The 10,004-nt window shown below is 40.6% G+C and overlaps 1 pseudogene; it reads left to right on the top strand.

Annotated features, from left to right (window-relative positions):
• The first annotated feature begins 8,488 nt into the window (after positions 1–8,488).
• On the top strand, positions 8,489–9,686 carry LOC117724314 (mas-related G-protein coupled receptor member A pseudogene; annotated as a pseudogene).
• The last annotated feature ends 318 nt before the right edge of the window (positions 9,687–10,004 follow it).

Raw genomic sequence — 10,004 nt, 5'->3', positions numbered from 1 at the left:
CCCAGACCCACCTGTCCACGGTGGGTACTACCCACCACGAGCTAGGCCTTCATGCTTTATTATTATTCATTAAGAACATTTCCCACCGGCATGCCCACAGGTGATCTGATGAAGGCAGATGCTCAGTTAATATTCCCCCTTCCCAGATATGTCTAGGTTTATATCAAATTGAAAGAAACTAGGCAGTACGTGTTCAAATGTTTTAGAAATGTCTGTCCTTTATGACACCCACTAGATATCAGGAAATTCTATAACAATGCTGTAAGTTCAAGCAGAGGCAGGGTGTCATGTTGTGACGTCATAGGTGGCTCAGCTTATTGCAAAGCTTAGGTGTTTGTGATTTTGTTAGTTACATAGCTTTGCCTAAAGTGTCTCCTGCCATGCAAAGATCTATTGAGTAACCCCAAATTGAAAGAGGTGAACAATTCATTTTTAAGCTAAATCACACAAAACTGCACTGTGAACCTTTTTGTATTTGGATGCTGACAATGTCTTATCAACTGTGCAACCAGTCATTAGCATCTTTGTTATTAAATTTGGTAAGCTGTGATAAAATTCATTTCCAGTGTGTTATTATAGTACCTTGCTTTTTGTGAAAAAAGCTTGCAATGAGGCACACAATTGCAGCATCTGAAAGTAACAGAGGAAACAGTGATGCACAGCCGGGCCGTTAGTTAAACGGGTGGTCTTTTTTATTTTTAAAGAGAAATTGATAGAAAAATATTACATTCTTAATGTCACTAATGGGATGTAATTGTTTACTATATTAGATTATGGCGTGTCTGGTTTATAGATTTATTGAACACCAGCCCTGTCCTCATTTATAGCAACTACCATATCCATCTAGATGGCCAATCCTCTCTTCTCTATATTCTAACCTTCTTTAACCTTATCACCCACTCTACAATCACCAGTTCTGTATCTAGTCAACCTCCACATCAGGACGGACTGCCAAAGTCTTCATTTCCACATCATCTGCCCAATTCTCCCCTCCTCTACATAGCTGTTTTCCCTAGAGCCTCTGCTCCAATGGCCTCCCCATATTCAATCCAGTCTCTTGCAAGTATGTGTCACTTCCATGCTTGCTACATTCAGATTCCACGTGTGTTCTTACAGCCAAGACCTTGCACACACACTTGGTGCCCTTGCTCCACCCACCACGGCTCACTTACCAGACACAGACTACCTGTTTAAATCTCTCACTCATGGGCTAGGGATGAGGATATGTCTCAGCTTGTAAAGCATTTCCTAACACCCACAAATCCCTGGGTTTGATTCCCAGCATCAAATAAATTATTTGATGATTATCAATTATTATTTCACATTGGAAGCACAATAATTTCACAAAAATTATTTCACATTGGAAGAAAAAAAGAAAAATCAGAAGTTCAAGGTCATTTTCAGGTATATAGCAAGTTTGAGGCCACCTTGAAATACATGAAATCCCATATCAGATAGCTAAATAATAGATAGATAGATAGATAGATAGATAGATAGATAGATAGATAGATAGATAATAGATCTTATTTCATTCTTCAGTATGTCTAGTATACATACAACATTTTTACATCTCATGGAGTTAGATTGTATAATTGTTAACAGAGACAAATTCTAAAATAAAAGTAAAAATGAATGTTTGCTCATCAAAACCATAAGCTCAGCTATTAAGATATTTAGGAATAAATAGTTTAACAAGCAATTGCTTCCAAAGAATAACGTTTTGAAAGACATTCGCTTTTTGTTTGATGTATTTCTGTGTTATTTGGAAGAAACTGGAAATGTGCCGACATTGATGCTTTAGCAGAGTAAAGGGCCATGGGGCATATGGAGCAACAACTAGAGACTTAGCTCCATCCCTACTGAGCTCTTGAGGACACTCCTCACTTTGCTTGGCATTATTGTCCAGGTGGCAGGAAACTCCAAGACAACAATCACTGACAGGAAGGAGGACACAGTGGGGTTGTGACTGAATGCAAATTGAGAGATAAAAGCATAGATAGCAAAACCAGAGATTGAGAAATGTCTCAGGAGGAGCATGACGAAACAGACCCTACAGTCCCATTTGCCAATAGGACTCTGAGCAGGAAACCAAAGGCTGTCTGGGGTATTGATAAACTTTACTTCCTTCCAGCTTTTAAATGCACTTCTCCAGAGCAAAGAAATATCCTGTAGTGACTGTATCTTTCCTTCTACTCAAGCCAGCTTGCTGCATCCAGCAAGAAGAATGGGGGAAAGGTAAGAGTCTATATAGATCTTATTTCCGAATCTATTGTTATGTCTTTTGTGTGCTTGTATCCACATAACTCGATACTGAGGCAGCATATTCAAGTTGCCATGAGGACCATGAGAGGAAAAGATGAGAATCCTGCAACTCCCTTTTGGTGAGTTCGGTGCATTTAGGCTGGACAGTGAATGGTTAGAAGCTGCTAGCTAATATTCGTGAAACTCCATCCTGATCTCCTTACCACTAAAGCTTTTGCTTTAGTATAGTAGGAATAGTATTATGATTTGAAACCAGACATTGTGATGCTTCTAGCACTGTTCTTGCACAGGATTGCTGTGGTCATTTTGTGGCCTTTTGTCCTTCTGCATGAATTTTAAGATTTTTATTTCTATTTGTGCAATAATGTAATTCGACTTTTGTGGAGACGCCTCTGAATCCATTTTCACATTACTGATATAGACAATAGACAGATATGGGTCTTCCAATGCTTAAACTGTCTTCTTCAATTTCTTTCCTCTGAGTCTTACTATTTCACAGTTTTGTTCTTTCTGACACTGGTTATACTTACTCCTAGGAACTCCCAGGGTTACTGACTATGACTATTGCCCTGATTTTTTCAATATATATTTCCTGTGGTGGTTTGTATATGCTTGGCCCAGGAGTGGTACTATTAGGAGGTGTAGCCTTGTTGGAGGGAATGTGCCACTATGGGTGTGGGGTTTAAGACCCTCATCTTAGCTGTCTGGAGGCCAGTCTTCTCCTAGAGGCCTTCAGATGAAGATTAGGATGCTTCCAGGCTCTTGCCTTGATGATACTGGACTCAACCTGTAAGCCAGTCCCAATTAAATGTCCTTATAAGAGTTGCCTTGGTCATGGTGTCTGTTCACAGCAGTAAAACCCTAAGTAATTTCCTATTGATATATAAGAAAACTACTACATTTTTAATATTGCCTGGAAGTGTATCCATTTCTTCTAGATTTTTCTAATTTATCAGATAACAACTCTTCAAAATATTTCCTAGTAATCCTCTGTCACAATGCCCCCTCTGTAATCTCTAATTTTATCTTATCTCTCTGTCACTTTAGGTTTGTTTAGCTGCTGCTACTGATGCTGGTTTAGCTTCCCAGAGAACCAGTTCATTTTATTGGTTCAGTGTATTGTTCCTTTCGTGTCCACTTCATTGACCTTTGCCCTGACTTTTATTGCCTCTGTCTATCAACTAGGTTTTGTCTTGTTCTTGGTTTTCTAAGACTTTGGAAGTACATTGTTAAGTTGCTTTAATTTGCTCTGATGTTTTAACAAAAACACTCCAAGCTATAAACTACCACTTAGCACTGTCTTCTCTGTATGTGAAATTATGTAAGTTCTGTTTTGATTTTCACATGATTCTAGGATTTTTTTTTCAAAATAGAAAGTTTTGTTATTTATTTTTTCATTTTATTTATTTATTCATTTTCTCTCTCCAAACCCTCTCACCTACCCCTCCCCACCCTTCTCTTTTTTTCCCTAATTGTTATTCCATGAATATATTTATCTATGTGCATAGGACATACATATTCTATACATACATACATACATCCTAGATATACATACATAGGAGATATATATATATATATATATATATATATATATATATATTTCTAAGAAAAGTTTTTTTTAAGTTTTCATAGTTTCTTTGCTATTGGTTCCTTGATTTATTCTACTATGATCTTATAAGATAAAAGAAATCATTTCAATTTATTTGTAAATGGTTATTTAATTTTTGAGAATTAAATACATGAGTACTATATTTACATCATTTCTACCCTTCCTCTCCCCACTCCAACTCCTCCTGTGTCCTCCTCCATAAAACCCATAACCTCTTCTTTAATTATTATTGTAATACACATGTACACATGTATGCATGCGTACACACACACACACACACACACGTACAACATACTAAAATCATTTAGTATTTCTTGATAGGATATGTGTTTAGGAGTGATGACTTGGGATAGGATAATCTGCCAGGGGACTTATCCCTAAAGAAAACTGATTCTATTGATTACCTGTAGCTCTTGATTGAGAGTTGCATTTCAATGAAGAGCTACAAGTAATTTCCCCATCCACATAAGTATGTCAACTGATATTGTCATTATGAGGTCCTGCTTAAGCAATCATATCACTGAGATTTCGTGCGTCAACTAAATTGTGAACTCTCTTAAAGAGAACTGGTGAGAGTGGGGTACTGAAGTCAGCCACTAGTTTTGTTCCTGGGCCTATCAGTCATTTTATATCCAGTTATTTGCTTTACAAATATTTTCAATCCTTATATTCTCTTTTATCAGTTTTTATTAATATATAAACAATACATAATGGGTTTTACTGTGTGGTTTTCATAATATACATACTGTATTTTCATCAAATTCATCTCCCTTACATTCCCTCATCCCCCAACTCCTGCTGATCTCCTCCCTCTTACCAACTACTCCTCTGCTGACGAGTTTGACTTGTGTCTCCTCTGTTGGAGATGGTTTTGGTTTTTTGGTTTTGTTTCTAAAAAACCTGCTGGTCCCTTTAAAAGCAGCTTTTCCAGCTCAGCTCAACTCTTAGCTACAGGTGTTAAGCAAACTTATCGGCCTGTCCAACTGTTTCCCAGGTTTTCTTATTCAAGGTTCCCTCCTGTGGGAACCCTGGGCAGTATGAATTTATTTCTACCAAAAATTTTTCTAACATACTATTTGAAACCCCTGATCCTCCCACCTGGAGCAATCCTTGTAAGCTGCGGGCAAATGCCCGTTTTGAATTCTCCTGACCCATAATTCGTTGTCAACTCCTAGGTAAATTCGACGCCAGGCCAATGCCTATTTCCTAGACGCTATCCCTGACAAACACACTTCCTGCAAACACGGCCTTCAACAATTAACCATAACTAGCGCTAGTATCAAAATCGTTTGCTACTTACTAAGTGTGTGGGATAAGCTTCTTCTTCCGTTTTCCATAGAGCTCTACACAAGACAACGAACGTCCCTCAGCTGCTCTATTGTCCTCAGGTCCGTCCCTGTTCAAGGCGCCATTCTGTTGCTGCAGGCAGCAACAATACACATATCAAGAGATATGTTTCATGGATCTCCCAAGTGTTTCTTAACATAATCAATTTTACAGTCGAGATTAACTATAACAAAGTCCACCTCTTCCTAACCCCAAAACATCACTTTAAACCACAGTGTTTTACTGCTGATCCTCGGATGGCTTCTGTCTCTCTCACAATGAAAAATCCACCCAGTCCTCTACCCAGTCCAACTGCAAAAGTCCCCTAAGAATTAGAAGGGCCAACATTATAAATTCAGACTCTCTTGAGACTAAAGATGCAGTTTTAGCCATGAACACCTATACAAATTATATAACCCCATCAAACTGTGACACAGAGTAAACTTCACTATCACAATGTGAATAAATGGAGGAATGAAGAGAAAGGATGCTATCACTGCAAGAACAAAACCCAGCAGGAGGCTCACTGTGGCTCCATGCCCAGTATCTAGGGCATCCAGTATCGTGATGTAAGTGCCAACAGGCTTGGGCAGCTAAGCTCCTAGAGTCTTGCTGTTTGTAGCCCACTTGGCCTCTCTCTGAAGCTGGTTCCTCTGGTATCTGTGCCTTTTCTCTGCAGAATTCTTTATCTCTGGCATCTCCAACATCCTGGGATTGCCACTGCAGTTTAGGTTTTACCTGGAAGGTTCACATATCACTCTTGGGGGATCCTCTGTAAAGAATGCCACCCTGCTACACACTGCCAGACTTCCTAGCTTTTCTTTGGAATTTCAATGGAAAATTTCACGATCCAGTAACTTTTGTATTCTGGATGCACTACAAGAACAATGGTTATACCTAATACCAACTCAAGCAGTATCTGGACTCCCAAGGGTCATGACTTAAACAGCCTCTGAAACCTCAGCAAATGAACCTGAGAAAGCATTTCCACTGGTTTAAGAATGTCCTGGGGCCCCATTTGTCTCACAAAAAAATCTTTCAAATTAGTGTACTAGTTTCACCCTTGAACATGCAATGATAGAGTCGGGCCAAAGAATCTTGAAATGCCCTCAGGAATATTTCTATTTATTGCCTTAATATTTCTTGTTTGGTTGGTTTGGTTAGGTTAGGTTAGGTTAGGTTTGATTTAGTTTGGTTTGGTTTTTTTGTCAACTCAGTGCAAACCCAGACAAACCAAGAGAGAATTGAGAAAATGTCTCCAACAGATTGGGTGGCAGGCAAGTCTGAAGACATTTTCTTGACTAATGACTGATGTAGGAGGGCCACACACACTGTGGCCTGAGCAATCCCTGAGTATCAAACTAGTTAATAGTGGTTCCCCGTGTGATGTAGAGCATCATGGTGGAATTCCGTTGTGATTTTGAGCACCATGTTGGTGTGTATAGTGTTGTAGAGCATCACAGCATGAATGTGTAGTTATTTATAGAATAATATTAAGAGTGTGTAGTGATGCAGGGCATTATGGTGGGATTGTGTAGAGGGGTAGAAAGTCATGTTAATGTGTGAAGTGTAGAGCATCATATGGGAGTATGTTGTGATGATTATCACCATGGGAGAGGTGTGTAATCATCATGGGGAGAGTGTGTACTGATACAGGACATCATAGAGAGTGTGTAATGGTGAAGACCATTATGTGGAGACTGTGTAGTGGTGCAGGCATCATATTAGGGTCTTGTAGTGATGTGAGGAGACAGAGCCTTGAGCAGCACTGCAAGAGATCAGGGATGAGTATTAAAATGGCTCGCATGGCACAAACAGAAGATGATTCTTTTGTCTGATTAAGTCTTAGTTTTTTTCCATTCATGATAAATGAGATTCCTACAAACCCAAGTATGCTACTCAACAAACTAAATATAACTTGTTCATATTGAAGTTACTGGTTCAATATAACAGACAAAAACCTCAGACCCTGGAATTAGCCTTGCACATTTCTAAACTCCCTAGTTGGTAGTAAAAGATTGACTGGTTTCCACTTATTTCCTGTTCTAGTCCACTGGGACCATCGTGTCTGGTGTCTATTAGAAACCATGAGGAGGAAGCCCTGCATTCATTCCTGGGTAGCAGTCTGCACCCTCCCTTTGGCCTGGAGGCCTCTGTGAATTCATGAACTCAGGGCCACTTTGTGGGGTTTTAAAAAAGAAGAAGAAGAAGAAGAAGAAGAAGAAGAAGAAGAAGAAGAAGAAGAAGAAGAAGAAGAAGAAGAAGAAGAAGAAGAGGAAGAAGAAGAAGCTTACAGACTCTGATTTTTTTCTTCCCAGACAACTGCTATTCCCTTCCATGTCGCTAACTTCTTCTCCTCACTCTTTCTGTATTTGGTTTAAGCTGGATGGTTTCTTAATCTACAGTATTGACTGCCATCTCGAACCTAGTTTGGATATTTCTTCTTTGGCTTTTCTCCCATCCACATATAATCAATACACCATGGTGATGATTCTGTTCAAAGGTGAGGGGGTGGGCTCCAGAGCTTTGGGGTTCTTAATAAGTTGCCTGCCCTCTGCCAGCCTATACCACCTCCCCTGAAATACAAAAACCGTTATTCCTAACAGGCAAGCTAAACCTTACAATTAATTAATGACCATTTAAAAAGTATATCATAAACGTCTGAAATTCTCATAATGAAATTCATCATCTTATACAGTTAATATGTTGTGGGGTCTGCTTAAATCCAACACAAATCCAACATAACTCAAATACCATGTCAATGCAGGTGACAAAAATGTATTGTAATCAAGCACATTCTGGTCCATCGGGGCCGCAGACCAGACCCAAGAGCTGAACTAAAAGCCTGAAGGAATGGTGTACAGCTTATTTAAGGAACGAAACCTTAATGACAGGGGAGTGAAATGGTCTGTAGAATTGTCCAATCACGTTTTGACATAAGGGGTTGAGCAAGGGAGTTTTCACCAATCAGGTTAGGAGATGGGCCTTGGGCGTGGGAACATGAACTTAGTTTGACCCTGTCAGAAAGATGGAGATGTCCCTGAGATGTCTGGACTCAGACAACTGTTTCCTTACAACAGAAGCTGTTCAGGTGTTGGGAAGTCCTCACCTTCCCTAGGGCCTGAGACCTATGTCCCTATGATTAAATGGAGTCTGAAAATGAAATGGTAGTTCTTAGAATTAGTTTCTTTTGCTTGTTCCCAAAAAATATGTGTTCATCGACTATGTCTTTAACAAAAGATGCGCTCATACAGAAAGCCTCATGTCTTCTTTGTGTTCCCAGCAGCACCGGTGCAGGGTTTCTGACCCTAAACACCTCAGCCTCGCCAGTGGCAGTCACAACAACAAATCCAATGGACAAAACCATACCTGGAAGTTTCAACAGCAGGACCCTGATCCCAAACTTGATCATCATCATCTCCGGACTGGTCGGGCTGACAGGAAACGCCATTGTGTTCTGGCTCCTGGGCTTCCGCTTGCGCAGGAATGCCTTCTCAGTCTACATCCTAAACTTGGCCCTGGCTGACTTCCTTTTCCTCCTCTGTCACATGATAGATTCCACGCTGCTTCTTCTCAAGTTTTCCTACCCCAACATTATCCTTTTCCCTTGCTTTTACACGGTCATGATGCTTCCTTACATCGCAGGTCTGAGCATGCTCAGTGCCATCAGCACTGAGCGCTGCCTATCTGTCCTGTGCCCCATCTGGTATCGCTGCCGCCGCCCAAAACACACATCAACTGTCATGTGCACTGCGATCTGGGTCCTGTCACTGTTGATCTGCATTCTGAATAGGTATTTCTGTGGCTTCTTAAATACCAAATACGAAAATGGCAACCCACGGTGTCTGGCATTGAACTTCTTTACTGCCGCGTGCCTGATGTTTTTGTTTGTGGTCCTTTTTCTGTCCAGCCTGGCTCTGCTGGCCAGGTTGTTCTATAGTGCTGGGTGGGTGAAGCTCACCAGATTGTACGTGACCATCATGCTGACCGTTTTGGTTTTTCTCCTCTGTGGGTTGCCCTTTGGCATCCACAGGTTCCTGTTAATCTGGTTGTATCATGGTGTATTTACCTATGGTCTGTATCTGGCATCGATCGTCCTGACTGCTGTCAACAGCTGTGCCAACCCCATCATTTACTTCTTCGTGGGCTCCTTCAGGCATCAGTTGAAGCACCAGACCCTCAAAATGGTTCTCCAGAGGGCGCTGCAGGACACTCCTGAGACAGCTAAAAACCAAGTGGAGATGTCAAGAAGCAAAGCGAAGCCCTGATGAAAGCCTCTGCCTACACCTCACAGATGGCTTTGGAGTGAGCACTGCCCTGCTGCACTTGACCACTGTCCACACTCCTCTCAGCCTTGTGATTTGACATGCCTCAGTGGTCCACCAATATCTTCAACAGCTCTCTATTGACTTAGTTTTTTTACCTTTCCTGAGTAAAAGCATTAATCGGAACGTATTTTGTTTCCATCTTTCTTGACATTAATAAAAAGTCTCATGCTAACTTCCTCTGAAGCATTCATGCTGTCTCTTTGCAACTTTTGTTGCCATAAAAATAGCCCAGGTCCAAAACCATGACTCTCTTGTCTGTGATTGTTCTGTACCTGAATGTCAAGACAAAGGAGCCCCATGGTTTCCTGTGAAACATCATCACGAAACAACACCTTCAACAAAAATGTCTTACACCTATCCAATCACAATGCTCACCATGCTGATAATAGCACAGGACTCATACACAATTTACAAAGACAGGTGTGAGGCCCAGACACCACACTGCATTACACACTCTCAAGAACCTCTGCTTCAGCAGA

This window comes from Arvicanthis niloticus, chromosome 1, assembly GCF_011762505.2.
Source record: "Arvicanthis niloticus isolate mArvNil1 chromosome 1, mArvNil1.pat.X, whole genome shotgun sequence".
In the NCBI taxonomy this organism is placed as follows: domain Eukaryota; kingdom Metazoa; phylum Chordata; class Mammalia; order Rodentia; family Muridae; genus Arvicanthis; species Arvicanthis niloticus.
This window is presented reverse-complemented; position numbering and strand designations above follow the sequence as displayed.